Genomic DNA, 17418 nt, shown 5'->3' with positions numbered 1-17418 from the left:
TACTGTTTTAGTGTAACTGAATTTTCTAGTTTTATCCGTTTTAGGTTTATAGCCTTTTTACTTGGTGACGCATGGAGCCCATATTTTTTTATTTTACTTTTTTAAATTTTATTTTAGTTTTTCATCACTATCCGCCCTGTACCCTCGCCCGCAATACCTCACTGGTCTGTGCTCATTAGTTCCTTTTCCTTTGCTCAATCCCTCCCACCCCTCAGCCGCCCAGTGTTGTCAGCCCGGTCTCCCTACAGGTCTGTGTCTATTTTGCTCATGAGCTCACTTTGTTCATCAGGTTCCACTTAGAGGTGAGATTGTACGGTATTTGCCTCTCTCTAATTGGCTTATGTCTCTTAGCAGAATGCCCTCCAGCACCATCCACGCTGCCGCAAATGGCAAAAATTTCTTCTTCTTTACAGCCGGGTAGTATTCCACTGCGTAAATGTCCCATCGCTGACATTTATCGACACATCTATTTCTTTTTTTAAATTTGAGGAACGGGGGCCGTGCATGAAGCATGAAAGGGGTCAGATGAGGATATTTAAATATGAGTGCCTGCTGAATACCTTTGAAGACAAAGTTTCGGGATGCTCTGCCTCCTGCGTCTCATCAGCAAGGCACAGGGGCACTGGTAAGAGCTCTAGGCTGTCCCTTTTTGGCAGATATCAGGGCTGCCTGGTGACGTGGGAAGCGGCCCCTTCTCAGGAGACTCACCTGCCGGCAGACTGAACTTTTAATACCTGTTCCTGGCCCGCAGGAAATTGATCTGCATACCGAGTCCCCTCGCAGCTTCGCTGGGAAGGGACCATGTCCTGCCCAGTCACTCCAGGCCTCCTCCCTGTGATTTAATGATATTACACACCAAGATGTATCTTTGGACGAAGTTGGAGCAACGTGACCTCTACCCTTTAGTAATTCATGCCCTGTCCCTTTCGGCTTAATGGCATCTTAAGCTGAAAAAGGAGAAGTGAATGCTGCAAATAGAATCCAAGAGAGCGATTTTTCACGACATGAACATGAGGAACACCGGCCTTGGCCTTGGCAGGAGACGGTTTCCTCATGATTGATGACCTGGTGCTCCGCATCGGAGGCTGGGCCAGGGCGGTGCGCGGTGGCTGTGACCTCCCCCTGGAGAGTTTACGTTCTCCCTTCAGCGTTCGGTGGTCGTGAGTTCTGAAGGCCGCCTGAACATTACATTCCGGGTTAGGGCAGAGGCGCGGACTCCCTTTCAATTTCAGGAGATGAATATTGGATGTGGGCCTCCCTTCCAAGCCCTCGGCGACTGCTAAGGAAAAAGGGAACGTGATGCAAAGGAAACTAGCAAACAGGGCAGGTGCAGAGAGAGTTAACATACCTGCCCTGAGGAAAGATGCTAAAAAGCTAGGAAAACTCCTGGTCAAGTGGAATGGGGAACCTGAGACCAAAAAAGAAATGAAAGAAGACTAACCAGTTTGAGCAATTTACAGCCAGCTGGTGAATTGCGAGAATTTACCTTTCCTAAGCAAGGACGTTTGAGAGCAATTGGATTAAACCTCTCCTCCCTGACTGGAGAACATGTATAGCTTAAATCTCTCTGGTCTGGTAGATAGAGAACAGACACCCACTTAATGCCATGTGTGCCAGCTAAATGCAAGGACAGCTGAAGTGAGGGGAACAAATGACAAAAACCCCATGAAAAGCCAGACAGACCCAAGATAAAAGGAAAACATTAAAACTGACCTGAGAATAACCCCAAATTCCCCCAGGCGCTCATTTTGATGCCTCAGCATATTAAAAATGCACCTGGAGAGCTGATGAATATGATGCTGAAACTTTTCTCTAAGATTCTCACCCACCAAAAAAAAAAAAGTATAAAAGATAAAAAGATAAAAAATCCTCAAGACAGAGATACAGGGTGGGCTTACTCTAGAGCATACCCATACCCTTTCCTGGTCATGATCCTTTTCCTTCCTTCTGAGCTCTGAGGGTTCCCAGGAGACTTGCAGCCAGGGGAGAAGTGGGCAGTGGCAGCTAGAAGCAGGCTTACCCCCGATACTGTCCCCAGGGTCCCCTTTTCTCTGGTCTCCCATGTAGGTTCTTTCTGTGGCTGTAACTTTTCTAGGGAGCTAAAGCTGAGCACTTCCCAGGCTCCCTCCTGTTGCTTCTTCCACCATAAGCCCTTCCTTTGTCTCACTGTCTGCAGCCTTAAAAAAAACACTCTCAAAATCACCTGGACTTGTGCTGTGAAATCTTTCCTAATCCAAGTCAAGAACCCCCACACTGCAGGCCGGCCTGAGCTGGACCGGCTTCAGGCCGGTCCTTCTCCGGGAACACCCCAGCACGGGCTGATTGTACCGGCACCTTGGACAGATTACATAACACGGTGGCGTGAAGACTCTTCAAAGTTAAGGGAGAACAGAGTGGTAAGGAAATCAAAACTCAATGGGTAGCCATCTGCCGTAGGCCCCTGGGATTTCTCTCTCTCTGTCTCCTGGCCTGAGCCCAGCTGGACTCCCTGGGCTGCACAGCACAGGTCAACAGAGAAACACCAAGGCAACCTCTTGCCTGCGTCTGAGAAGCAGAAGGGGGCTCCTTGCCCGGTATTGCTCCGGGCTCTCTCATGGTTTTCCTCCGGCGAGCTCTGGCCACAGAGCTTTGGTAGCGATGGAATGGGGTGGGGGAAGGGATCACAACCGAGCCCTCAGCGATTTTCTCTTACCAGATTCTCGAGGAACACGTCGTCAATTAAAAGGTTGGGGCAGAGGGTTTGTTAGAGCTGCAGAGCCAGGACAAAGAGCTGCTGTGAGTGGAAGGTTGCATGGAAAACTCAAGCCAGGCTGGACGCAGGAGTGGGGAGCTTCTTCCACTGGGTCTGATGCGCTGGGCTGACCCAGGGCTGTGCACCTAGGGAGTTGATTGACAACATGTGAAAGCTTTTCAGCTGTGGGGGATGTAGGCCACCTCCCAGGAAGCAGACCTGGCCCGTTGGAGGTGCCCATGTGTGACAGACCAAAATAGCACAGCGCAGCCTTTGAAACTGAATGTAGATGGGAACCATGGGCTCTAAAGGCGGGTTAGAACCGGTGATCAGAAACAAGCCACCGTGGGCACCTGGCATGTGGGAAAGTTTTTTTTGTTTAATGTAGGAAAGTTTTAACAGGATCTGCATCTCCCAGGGCCAGGCAGCGGGGGCCCGCACCTGTGACCGAGCAGTGTGCTGTGTCAGGGACCTGCGGTAAACCATGGTCTGAGGCTATTAAATGGTACATTCCAGAAATAAGCCACTCAAGGAGCCGTTCAGTGCACGGCTTTCCCCATGACCAGCGAGTGCCCCCAACCAGATGACAGGAACATCGTTTACAGCTTATGAACCTGCACTGACACGTCATCATCACACAGACTCCACGGTTGACATTTGCTGTCACCCCTGGTGTTTTCCATTCCGTGGGTTTGGACAAATGTATGATGACATGTACCCGCCATGATAGGGTCACACAAAGTAGTTTCACTGCCCTGAACGTCCTCTGGGCTCTGCCTCTTCACCCCACCCCACCTCCTTATCCTCTGGTGACCACGAATCTTCTTATCATCTCCACAGTTTTCCCATTTCCAGCCTGTCCTAGACTTGGAATCACACAGGATGTCGGCTGTTCGGACCGTCTTTGTTCACTTAGCACCGTTCCACTTTCCCAATGTTCCCCTGTTTGTCTATTCGTTCACCTCTCGAAGGACATCTTGGTGGTTTGCAAGCTTTGGCAATTATGAATGAAGCTGCCCTTAAACATCCACGTGTAGAATTTTTTTTTATCCTCACCCAAGGACGTGCCTATGGATAGGGGCTTGGACTGGGGATCAAACCTGCAACCTGCTCATAAGCTGTCACCAGGAATTGAAACTGCAACGGTGCTGTGTACAGGATGATGCTCCAACCAACAGAGCCACACTGGCCAGGGACATGGGTGTGCGTTTAAAACCTGTAATAGAATGTCCTTCATTGTGTTTCACTGAAAACATCAGAATTATAAAATTCAAGAAAAGCAGATTGCTCTAGTCGTTCTGAGGCACTGAATTAGAAAAAGTGTCTTTGCACCCAAATTTTCTCTTATTTTCTATTCAAAACATGTACTGTTCTACACAATTGCAAATGTGAATAAATGTCCCATTAGTTTAATCACAACTGGGATTCACTGTATTCAAGGACTCTGCTTCTGTAATGAAAATAATTCACTTATATTTTGTTTGGAGAAGTCTTTTGCAGAGATTGCATATCCTTGCTCCTGCTCAGAACTGTGATGCCTCTATCTATGGGCACCGAGTAAGGCGTGTGTTGTATGTATGTGTGTGGTAAAGGAGCTGAGGGGTAAATAAGTGACCATAAATAATCTGGGTGACATCAATGCTGTGCACTGGAATATCCTGTGATTTTGAACATGTTCTGTATCTGCTCTGTGTGGTAGGGGAGCTACTACTCACATGCATCTACTGAGTACTTGACATGTAGTATTTTAGGTGAGAAATTACATATTCTGTTTACTTTAAAATACCTCATCTAGAAATACCCATATACAGATAAGGGTGTTCTAGGGATGTTTCCAAATGCCTGTTTCCTGCATGGATCTTTCTCTTCACTGGATGAGGGATGGGGCACAATTCTGCTGCCTTGATGGAAGTCTCAGCGACTGGACTTTCCCTCCTGCACAACCCCACTAAAGTGCAATTCCTTGCGAGCTGTAACTGTGACAATTTAACAACTGATGGCTCTTGTGCACCTGAGCTCTGGAACTCCTGGGATCAAACATTGGACAAAGAGGCCTTTACATCCAGAATGAGAGGAAACATGTTTGAAGCGCAACGCCGTTCAAACCTGTGTTTGCAGACGCCTGTTCAACTCCCCAAGGAAGCAGTTTTCAGAGTTGCATTTCCTCCACACTTAAGCTCATTGTATCACGAACACTCACATGAAAATACGCTGAGTGCCCTGCCCTCTCAAAGTTCAATGTCTTGGTAAGGGTTGTTGCTCCTCTGCCCTCCAGACTTCAGTACTGCCTTCAATAGCCCCCCTGATGTAAATGAGTGGCCATGCTTTTGGAAAAGCCATAAGTGCTGAGGGATCATGTGATTCTGATGCAAAATTCTAGGAAACCTGCTGTGTCTCAAAGATCTCCACGTTGTTTTCACACAATTTTCACAAAATATTGTTTGTGTACTGGATAGCCCATCCTCACCTCGAAGAGAGAAGTTTGTGTGACTGGGACAGTGAGGTCTTGCTGCTATACAGAAAATGGTCCTTCGACCTGCAGCATCCACACCATAAGAGGGCTTGTGGGAGATGCAAAATGTGAAGCCCCTCTTCCCACCTACCCGGTCAGAACTGGTGTTAAGTCGGTGGCAGAATTACAATAATAATGATCACAGGTGACACTATTGTTGTAAAATGGGAAGGGTCTTAGAAACTGTGCACATCCACACGTCTGAGATGGATCATTGTACATGAACATCATTGAATTCAGTGAGACCAAGAAAAAACAGGTAGGAGCAAAAGAAGATTCATAAAAAAGGTTGGGTGTGGCGAGATTCTGGGAAGTCCTCCGCATCCTAGTCTTTGTTCTTCTGCGTTAAAATTCAGGCTCTAACAACCTCGCTAGAACAATCTACTTCGCCTGACAGAGAAATCAGGCATGATGACTTCTGAGTGGGAGCAGCAGACTGTGTGAATAGTCGTTTAAATGGAGAACTGAATAATGGATCTTGATTAGAAATACATCGGACCAAAGGCGGAGGGGGGTGGAGGGAAATCGGAGTGTGCTTCTCTATTCATTTTGTGCCTGGAATACTTGAAATTTGGTTAAATGATGCATTTGTTCAAATGAGCCCAGGAAACATCCCATTGGAGTCAGAATGGAGGATTCTCTCGCATCGCATAAATCAGTACGAGTGCATCAGCTGATGTCTCCTGACACTGTTTTCTGAGAATTTCCTAATGTTCTGTGCTTGAGCCCATACCAAAGTCTTCTTAACAGCTTTATCTACCGATCCAACTTGCATTCTCCTTGATAGCCAATGGCATAGCACAGTTACCTGGATGCAGTGTTATTACTTGGTATTTACTTATTTTGAAAGAACGATGAGTGCACGGGCTATCATAAAGAAAAAAAAAACACTACAAATAATAACTGTATCTGGATAGATTTCCTTCATATAATATCTGAAATATACAGCAAGACCTTAACATCTTCAGTAAGTGCTTGGAACATGGGGGAAATGATGTATCCTGAAACCAATTAAACCCCAGGCTCATGGATACAAACAAGAGGGGACTTCCTGTAGCATCTCAACATTCCAATGTAGGTAACTGAGGGCATGTATTTTCAGGCAGCACGATAGCTAAAGAAAACACTGGTAGAGGTAAAGTTGCGTTTTCCTGCCCCAGGGTCCAAATGGGGAAGGAATGTACAGTCAACTCACCATAGAACTGACAGAAAATGTCCTCACATTTCCTTAAACATGACCTCCACCATCCCTCAGGCAGCCTTCCTGTACTGATCTGTATCTACTTCATCAATCTCATCTCTCTCTCATCTATAGATGCATCTGTCTACCTGTTATCTATCATCTATCTCTATCATCATCTATCATCTACAGACTTATCAATCAATCATATATGCATCTATCTATCTATCTGTCATCTCTCTCTCTACCTGTCACCTACAATATCTATGTATCTATTTACTTGCTTATCAATATGGATTTATGTAATTGTTGATCTATCTGTCATCTATAGATCTATCTATTTATCATCTATGGGTCTATCTACCTATCTGTCATCTATCTATGTACTTGTCATTAATCTATGCATCCATTTACCTACCTAACAATATGGATTTATGTAACTATCTGTCATCTATCATCTATCTCATCTATGTATCTCTATCTATCTATCATCTATCTATCTATCTATCTATCATCTATCTATTTAATTTTCATCTATGTATCTGTCATGAATGGGTCTATGTATCTCTTTATGCACTTACCTATCATCCCTCTACCTCTCAGACTTCAAGGACTACTTCTGCATTTCCCAGAATCAGGCAAGTCTAAAATCTGCAGGGCGAGGCGGCAGGCTGGGATAGTTCGACCGAGCGCCTTGGACCAGACCTTTGTCTCTCTCGGGGAGACAGCACTTTTTACCTTTCCTGTCTTTTCAGCTGGCTGGATGAGTCCAACTCACATGAGAGCAATTGGCTTGACTACCAGGGAACTCATCACAGACCTTAACCACAAGTGTGAAACGGCGTCAAGGATGCCTAGGTGCGTTTTCAGGTGGATCACTGGGTACTGCAGCCAAGCCCAGTGGACACCTCACACCGAACTCCATGCCACCCAATGGAGTAACCCTTTCCTATGGACCCCACTCGTGCCTGGGCAGGACCATCTTAGAGTCACTGGACATCCCGTTCAAGAGGACGCTTGCAGTGTCTGCGGTGGAACCCTGTCATGTTTTTCTTCCATGTTCCTGCTCATATTTTCAACAATGCTTCTCTTTATTCTGTTTTATAAAACCAACATTTTAAATATATCTTCTGAATTGAAATCTAGGAAACTAAGGTGAGATGGTATTTACTTCTGTCATATAGAAATTACTTTATATAAAAGGGAAGTTGCTCATTAAAAAACATTTTGGTAACACTTTCAACTATAAACTCTAACTAACATATGCAAAACTTCATTTAAAAAAATAAACAAACTTCAGCAGGTTTTCCAGTAAGTAATTTATACAGTATATTTATTGCTGAAATATAAGTGCTAATGATTGTAAAGTTGTATTTATTTTATCCTTTTATGGTTTAGAGAGAACAAATGGTGATATCCTACACAATTCTTACAGATATAGATATTCCACAACACTAAAATATATGTATTGAGAATTTTTTATCTGTGCCAGAAAAGACTCAGTGATTTCAGTGATTTTCAGCCGTGTTCTTTATAGGATACAAGTCGTCATTCTTTTCAATGAAACGATTTCATTTTTCTCATAAGATGCAGCTAGTGAGACAGTTAGGAACAGGACCCCTCTTGCTGGATTTGGAAGGACATTCTATTGTAATCACAAAATAATTTATACTGGGCTGAGAATTACCAGTGGGATAAAAATGCAGCCCATTATATTTTTTGTTCTATTGCAAGTCCAAGTAAATGGAAAAAATAAATGCTCAGTTGTATTTCATGAAATATGTACAGATACACATATATCTAAACTAGAATGTCTTCCAGTATTGGAGGGAAAACATGAAACATCCCCACATGAAGAATTAGGGGATTTGTGATTATACAGGCTGTCCCAAACCCTATCAGTTACTTAACAATTAAATAAAAAAAAATTAATGTACCTTTTCTAGCATCCTAAGTCACTAAACAGACAGTAGATTTTCACAATTATAAAAAAAATGTTTTAACTGCATTTGGCCTTGATCTTTAAGGAAAATGTGAACCTAATGTTTACAATGGTGAAAAGTGACTGATTCACTAATTTCTAGCCTCTCCTATTTTCCGGTAGTAACTAATATGTATTTTTATGGGTATTCCATTTGTTTCCATTCTACCTAGGCACTACTTGAGGACCAATTTCTGCTCTCTGTAAATATTTTTCAACTCATATCTGTGATGTGCATTTTTATCAATTTAAAGTTATCATTTTTCCCTATTGGTCAACAATATATTATATATGACACAGAGATAGAATAGGTGGATGTGTGTTCAACAATGTGTAAGGAAGATAAGGGAAATCTAGTTTAAAAATACTTCTTATGCTTCTTTGTTCATTCTGCTTAGATGTTCGTCCACCCCTGTGATCAAAACTGTGTTTGAACAGCTTCTAACCACCACCAGCCCAATTAGACCTCTAGAAATATCCACTTTTAATTGAACAAAAAGTTAAACCTCAGTTTCTGTTGCCACCTTCTACTAGCCAATTTGTTGTAATTAGAGATCATGTCAATTTAGTTGTGGGAAGTCATGTAAAAAGGTGATATTTCTTTTTTTTTTTTTGCATTATCAATTGAATTGATTGAAGTGACATTGACTAATGAAACTATAAATGATAAACGATGCCTGATAAATATTTATTGCAAACATATGCTTATAATCGTATAATGCTTAGAGGCATAATCTATACTATTGCATGAGTATAGTCCTCGTACATAATAATGCAATAGTTTTCAAAACAGAACTCTGTATGTGTGTTTGTTTTGTATATGTGATTGTTGAACCTTAGTGTGGAAAAGCTTTTAATTAGAATTTAAAAACCAATAGCCATAAAGTATCCATAAACTTACTTAAAATTGTTTTGTAATAGTCTTTATGGCAGAAGTTATGTTTGAAAAGCAAGCAACACTCTGGAAATATGTTTCCAAATCACATTACAAGAGGCTAATTTCCAAATACACGAGTATCTCCTTCAAGTGTGTATATGCCTACAAAAAGTCCAAAACAATATAAAGCAGGTTCAGTGGAAGTTAGCACGGCACTGACAAAAACTGGACTATAAATTATTATTATTCCTATAAAGTACACAGAACCATGAACAAAAAAAGAAATCCTCCAAGTACATTAAGTTCATCTTTTCCCACCAATCAGTTGTGCAGAACTCTCCAGTGTTGGCTAAAGCTCCTGTTAGCCAGTGTTTTGTCCTTTCTCAGTGCAATTCCCATCTGCTAGAGTTGGTTCTGACAAAGGAGGTTTTGTAAATACACACAAACATTATCACTGACCCAGGATCCCACTGCTAGGAATTCATGCCACTCGTATCTGCACATTGATGAATGATATGCACCAGGTAGCTAGCTGCATTTTTAAATATAGAATCAGTTGTGTGCATAGTTCACTCCTGATACGTCAGAAACACATGCGTGCCATGAAAAAAATATGTATTTGGGGATTGTTCTGCATGAAGACAAGATAGGCATGGGAATATCCTGCTCAGCAAAACAGCTTTCAAACATGGGAAACGAGAGAAAAGGATGGATTGGTGAGATGTCTGTTGTGTAAAGACCTGCGAACACGTGAGTTTATAGCTGGGTTCATTTATTTGCCCAGAGAAATTTTTGATGGATTCCTGACAGGCTGATGTAAGAGTTGTTCTGAGTGTCTGAGTCTAAGATGACAGGGTAAGTGAGGGCTGTATTCTCTACTCAGACATCACCCAAATTTCCCAAAGCATCATATCTTGTTTGTTCACTGACTTTTTACTGTTCTTTCATGTAGTGTTTACAGTAAGCATTCTTGAAGCTTGATAACGTTTCCCTGGAAAGCACTTCTTCTCCCCAGAAACAGAATGAAGAAGTCAACAGGGTGGGCATTCCTGAACACTTTCCCACGTTTCAACCCAAATTTGCCCCCACCTTGCCCTCTTCCAACAGGTCTGTTCTCTTGTGAAGACGTGAAAGGGTCCTCATGGCCTCACACGGCAAATCACACACTTTTATATTTAATTTGCTTCACCTCTTTTTATAGATTCCTATTCAGTATCAACATTATCCTGTTGCTATGGCATCTTGGGGTTTTCTATGAAGCTCTTGATAGCGTGAAATGGGCAGGAATGTTAACGATTTCCTTGATTGCGAATAAATCTCATCACGTGTCCAGAAAAACGATGTTTGCTTTTGAATAGGGATGTATTTTGCTGGGTCAATCTTAATGATGAAACTTTAGTAGCAAGTACGCATCAGAGTAAATTTTCTGGAAGATAAAAAAAAATACTGTGCAGGAAGGATTTTCCCCTCTTCCATCTTATTCACACTGTTGAGAAGCATATAGAGGTATATACACTTGGCATTCCAAAACCAACCTGTTGATACAAAGAGGTTTAGTGTAGATGGTCAATTTCATCGAGGTGTTTCCCTTGCTCCAAATGTATTTTGTCTCGGGCCACACATTAAATGCATTGCGACACATCATCACAAAAAAAAATCTAGTCATACTTTAAATAAGTTGATGATTTTGTGTTGGGCCATATCCAGACTCATGCTGGGCGGCACGTGGCCTGTGGGCCATGGGTTGGACCCCCCTTTTAGGCTCTGTTTCCTAAGTAAGAGCAGGACAAATGTGATTTTGAGTGATACTACTTCAGCAGTGACTTAACTGGGAATCCTGACTTCATAGGGATATGAAAGTTCAAGGGAGGAACAAGAAAAATGTCAATGTTTTGCTGCAAAGTTTTACATGCAATAGCCATAAAAATGTGTGAAAACATGGCCTACAATATTTTTTTTTCCTCAGCACTTTAATGGGTGTACTCGCAATATGTATTTCTCCAGAATGGACCCGTTTAGTTAACAGAATCCAAAGCCAATCTTCTTTTCCAAAGTGTTTTATTTTCCTTTGTACAACTCCCCTCAGATGATCCAGTTTAGGGACGTTGCTAGGTCTAAATGTTCCCACACCTTATTCACTTGCATCTACAAGTTGCCTTTGCGTTTTTTATGGGCATGCCCTGAAAATTAGAAACAGTGAGTTTCACCTGAGAGATATATAAAGAACCACTGAAAAGGGACAAATAAGGAAAACCATCCTCAACAAAGATGATGCTGTGCTTCCTTAATCAGATTTATTTGGCACACAATGGTCTAACTTTCTACAACGATGATTGACTACTTGTTATATTACACAGTCCAACAAGTGAATGTAATTCCACCAGGTAGGGGTTTTTAAACAGTTACAAAAAGGCTAGAGGGAAGCATATAAAAGGATTCATCAAAGGCAGATTTTGTAAAGCATGCTTTACAATAAATCACGGCATGAATTTATCTCATTTTTGGCATGAATGAAAATTTCTCTAAGGCTTTCAATGAGAGATGAGGAAAGCCCAGGGGCTCAATTCTAAAGTTTGGGTGTATATTTTCCCAAATAATTACAGTGCTTTAGTCTTACAAAATACGAGAATTTTTATGCAATGATATTTCCCAATGTATTGTTTTGTAGAAGGTGCTACAGTATTTGGATGAAGACATTATTTTCTACACCAATTACAAAGATGTCCCCTAGCATTTTCTTTTGAATGTGTGCGGTATTTGTTTTTCACAGTGAGGTTTGACACTTATTTAAATTTTAATGAATGAACGTGTTATGCTGATTCTTTTTCTCTCTGTTTCCTCCCAAATTGGTTGCTATGCCATAGTAATTATTTCTGAAGATAGTCTAACAACTACTTTTCTCTTCAAAGGTCTAATTATTTCTTTAGTCCAAAATAGGATATTGGAATCATGTTCTCTGGCTTAGGTTTTCTTCCCACTGAACTTGGAGGTGGGGACATGTGTCTCTCTTATGTATATACAAACTTACATTTAGTTTCCAACTCTTCCAATTGTCTTATCATCGCATGTGTTTCCTCAGAATTGAGGCACATGTTAAAATAAGGATATCTATGTAACTATATATCTATAATTTTTTCTTATCAAATTTGTTTTCCTTGGGACTAACATCTAGTGCCTGTTATTTCAACTTGTTTGAAATCAGAAGTCCCTATTCTGCAATTCAAAACACACGAGCTGTTTACAGATATTTATCATCATCATAACAGTCGCTCTGCAAAAATGAGATGAAGTGTGCTCTTTTGGAACTGGCCACTGGAAAGTATTCTTTGTTTTTTGTTGGTTTTTTTTTCTTCAATTCCTTCTATTTTTAGAAAAAAAATCATACCCTCAACACCAGGGAGAGATTTCAGTTTCATAACAAAGAGGCCTTTTCCCCATACTCTCAGGGATGTATCTCTGCTTAAACTGGGTTCACATTTCTGTTTGTGCAAATTCCAGTTCTTTAAGTTATCCTCGTCAAATCGAATATGTCTTGCTCTTACTATGGGCAATAGATGCTTGTTTTTCTCAGGTATATTTCTGAAGTCTTCCACTCGGGCTAGAATAAACACTGCATGCATGGTCTGAACAAAGGAGCAAGGAGAGATTTCTATTAAACCCAATGCCTTTGGGAAACCCTTAAACATATAAGAAATACAACACACGCAATAGGTAATTTAAAAATATATGTTCCTCCAAGCCTTGCATTGCATTTTCCTGCCATTTCTGTATACCTCTGACATCTTCATGAACCCCTGGGAATTTTTATGGGGCTATTATTCCATCGCACACACATAATTGGTAAGACATGGCAAATGATATTTCTATGCTTCCCTATACTCTTCTATCCCTACATGGGTCTTCTCTGTCCCTTCAAAGGCAGTTAGGGTCAGGTAATAAAATGACCCACTAGTTACTGACATCCCAAGAATAATCACATTTTAGGATCACGGAAGAGCCAATGAGGACTTCCATCCATCTTTAAATCAATGGAACCAATGAAATATAATTGTAATACTTATTTTTAATGGAGAAAATGTTGTACAGGAGCAGAAGTGCTTCAACCAGGAGACTGTGATAGGTCCCTGGTCTCTCTCTCCGACCTCCATGCTTTGATCATCCTTTAACTGCATTGCACTGTGGTATCATCCTTCTCTGTCAGTTTAGCTAATTTGGTGACTCCTTGTAGTTACCTTACTGGAGAAATTTCGTGGAATTGTTTTATCATTCTCCCACTGCACAGAGAACATTGTAAATAGTCCAAAATGTACCTGAGTGAATTATGGTGAAGTATTGCAAATAACATTCACCAATCAAGAATTAGTGCCTCCCCAACACACACGAGGATAATGTTGAGGTAGTGCAAGAGTTTTAAATGATAATAAGTGCAGGTAAATTACACAATCCTATTGAACAGTATAAAATCCTATTGAACAGGTTATTTGTGAAATTGACTATGATAATTTCAGCTGGATTTTCTGAGAATCTGGAGAATGTTCTAAATTATTTGAGCTAGGAATGCTGCCATGTCATGAGACTGATGAATAAGGAAAAGCATGCATACATTTCCTTTTACCTGTGTTTGTTGTAACTGTTAACAAATAAGAAAGCGATTGCCTCCAATGCCAGCAAGGCCATTTTATTGTATCTTGTCTAGACATCATGTTTGCCTGTTTCTTATGAATAATTCTAGATATGATCAATAAACATACAAATTATTTGATCAATAAAAAAAATCCCACTGATCTAATAATCCCTATCTATAATTACAAAATCACCATACTGTTCATTAAGAAGGAGCAATTAACCTAACTGCTTTACATGGGGAAAAAAATAAGAATAATTAATAGCCTGTTAGGAAATTTCCACTTGAAGCAAATACACATTTAACTCCAATTTTATTTGTTCAGTATAATAGAAATAATACTTGAAAATATGGGAAGACAACATGACTCTAGCTGCTAACTAATTCTTAAATAGTAGTTATATGGATTTAGACCAGAATTTTAATAATTCCTAATTTTTTGCAACAATGATGGAAACCACTTGATGTGATATTTTTCCTATGTGATTTAGAGAATGTATGCTATTTTATAAAATTATTGATTGATTTGAGAGAGACAGAGAGAAAGACCGAGAGAGAAACATCAATTTGTTGTTCTGCTTATTGATGCATCTTTGGTGGATTCTTGTATGTGCTCTGACCAGGGATCGAACCCACGACCTTGTTGTTATCAGGAAAACACTCTGAACCACTGAGCTACCCAGGCAGGGTAGAGACTTTAAACTCTAAATACTCAGTTTGTACAATAAGAATAAACTTACAAAGTGATTGTTATTAATGCAGTATTTGCCAGTGTGACCTCTGTCCTCAATGCACCAACGGGTTTGTGGGTGGGGCATGTCACACCATGTCACCAGGGCCTGCCTTTAGAACCGTCAGAAGAGCAAAGCAGGGAGTTGGAAGGGCAGCTGCCATTACCAAGTGTAGAATTGGGAATGAGTGCTCTGCTCATGTAACATGCAAATCAGACAGGCCCCAGCAGATCTGTAAATCACCAGGCGTTCATGAGAGAGATTCCATGTTGGGAAGGGGAAATTATGGCCACTTCAGCTTTTAGTAAGGATATGTTATTAACTCACGGAGGGGGGGCATTTTCTTCTGCAATTATCTTGAAGGGGGTCCAAATTTCTCCTGGCAATGCCCAATTTTCAGGGAATTTACTGCCGTCCTTTTGACACCCTCTGCAGTTCATTAAACAATGTGATGATATGTGGTCTTCCTCTTCCTGGTGCCTGCACTATTCAGACTCTATTAGGAAGAAATATAACACAGTGGTTTTTTTTTAAATAAAAATGTAAACATATTCATCACTATCTGAATCTTAGGGCGTCATATTTCACCTTTTGCCTTAACAGAGAGAAGTATAACCTTTGGGGATCTCAGAAAAACCATTGATATGCCCTTCACTTCCCATACTTTCATTTAACCAACAGGCTTGGGCTCCTATAAATATTTAGATCAGTCTGTAAGTTAAAAATCTGGATGCATATGTACACCTGGAACTAACGTTAACATTGCGTGTCGACTGTAATGGAAAAACTTAAAAAAAAAAAAGAAGTTAAACATTATGGATGTTTACCCGCCTTCTTTTTTCTTTTTTGTCTTTCAATTATCATTGATGTTAAAATTATTTTCTATTAGTTCCTGGTGTACGACTTAGGTGTTAGAAATTTATACACAAGGTCTGGCACAAATAATGCCCCTTTTTTATTACAAAATCTTTTATTACAAAATGATAAGCATGCCATTCTGTAACATAACAATATCACACTCAAGCATACCCTAGGACATTTTAAGTGACATGTTCAAATTACAACTATAAATTATTACACCCATATTATTACCCTACCAACCACACTCAAGCAGGCCTCCCTTCTGCCGGACCCTGCATAACTTATAAAAAAATACCCTGATAAGACTAGCACACACTGGACACCATATATTGTTACTAGAATAGCATCCCCTATATTCCCTGTGCTATACTTTACATCCCCATGACTATTCTATAACTATCAATTTATATTTCTCAACCTTTTTGCCTTTTTTCACAACGTGCAAATCATGCATGAACAAATGTTTTTGCTTGCTCATCTTAGAAAAGCTAGCAACAAATGCATGGATTCACTCCTGACTTTGATTCTTCTGGAATAGACAGGTGAAAGTCTCACAGGGAAAGTTCCTTGAACTTCAAACACTGGGGTAACAGAAATTTCCCCCAGAAACTAGAAGGATTTTTGCTTCGCACCTGCTCCAGAACAGTCTCAGTTACCTCCTCGCCCATCTGCAGAATGATGAACTCTCTCCAAACCTCCCTGTCCCTGCACCTCTTGAGGAAACCAGCTTTTGCACGCTGGTCACATAATCCGTGGGCTCAATGCAAAGAAGTGCCTGACAGCAGCTCTGAAGTGAAGGAAGCATCGTCCTTCTTCATTCTTGGGAAGGGGGTGGGTGGGGGCGATAGAGAGGGCGTCTGGCATGGCATGTCCACCCCATGACAAGCACTGGGGCAAGAAAGGGAAGCTTCAATTCAATGAGATGCATTGGTTCCCTTATAACAAAGTGCTGTGATGTGGAGCGTTAAAGCAGCATACATTTATCCTTTCCTAGGTCTGGAGGCCAGAGGTCTGAAACGAAGACCACAGAGGCAGAGGGCTGGTGCCTCTGGGGAATTAGGAAAGAGAAAACACCACGTACCTCTCAGGGCCTGGTGGTTTGCTGGCATTTCTATGTGTTTCTTGGAATGTCAATGCATTGGCCAAAGAGCTGACTCCGGTGTTACATGGCTATCATCCCTCTGTGTGTCTCTGTCCAAATTTCTTCCTTCTTATTTGCTCATCAGGCCCTGGCTTAGGGCTCAGTCCAATCCAATAGGAGCTCATCTTGGCATGAACACACCTGCCTGACTGTGTTTCTAAATGAGACCAAAGTCCCAGGCTCCAGGAGGTAGGACTCGGTCACAACCCACAGCACAAAGGTGAAGGGATTAAGAAATACAAATTGGTAGTTACAAAATAGTCCTAGAGTTCAGCATACGGCATATACTCAGTAATGTTGTAATAATTATGGACTGCTTCAGATGGGCCCTAGACGTATCAGGGCGTTACTTTGTAAATTATGTAAGTATCTAAGCACTATGATGCACACCTGAAGCTAATATAAAGCATACTGAATGGCAACTGTACTTGAAACATTTTAAAGAATGTTAAAACTAGTCAATCGAGTTGAGGCTGACTGTTCCTTCCATTTACTTTAACCAGAAGGCAATGGTATTGAAGGGACATTGTGTCCTGGAATGGAATGAATTACTCAACACCATCCAACTGAAGGTTCAATTAGAGAAAAACAAACACATCTCTGCGGCTACAACGCTTAGATTTTTTCAATAAACTGGTCAATTTATTTCCAGAAATTATGCTTATTTTTTTAAAAAATGGGATTCAAACAGAAAGTTACCGAAGCTCAGGGACTTCGACTAGTGACAATTATCAAATGTTATATAGCAAAAGAGATCTGCTTTCATATTCTATCATTATA

General features: G+C 41.0%; 1 long non-coding RNA gene across 1 annotated transcript; it reads right to left on the bottom strand.

Moving 5' to 3' along the window:
• Window positions 1-8926: 8926 nt before the first annotated feature.
• On the bottom strand, window positions 8927-16694 carry LOC129088304 (uncharacterized). The gene is made up of 3 exons (XR_008530977.1): window positions 16579-16694; window positions 14964-15132; window positions 8927-10816 (listed from the first exon to the last, which is right to left on the bottom strand). It is a non-coding gene; the product is annotated as an uncharacterized LOC129088304 (long non-coding RNA).
• Between the last annotated feature and the right edge of the window lie 724 nt (window positions 16695-17418).

This window comes from Pteronotus mesoamericanus, unplaced genomic scaffold (assembly GCF_021234165.1).
Source record: "Pteronotus mesoamericanus isolate MK-2021 breed Mesoamerican mustached bat unplaced genomic scaffold, CSHL_Meso_final contig_142, whole genome shotgun sequence".
In the NCBI taxonomy this organism is placed as follows: Eukaryota; Metazoa; Chordata; class Mammalia; order Chiroptera; family Mormoopidae; genus Pteronotus; species Pteronotus mesoamericanus.
Note: the sequence above shows the minus strand (reverse complement) of the source record. Positions and strands in the feature narration are given on the sequence as shown.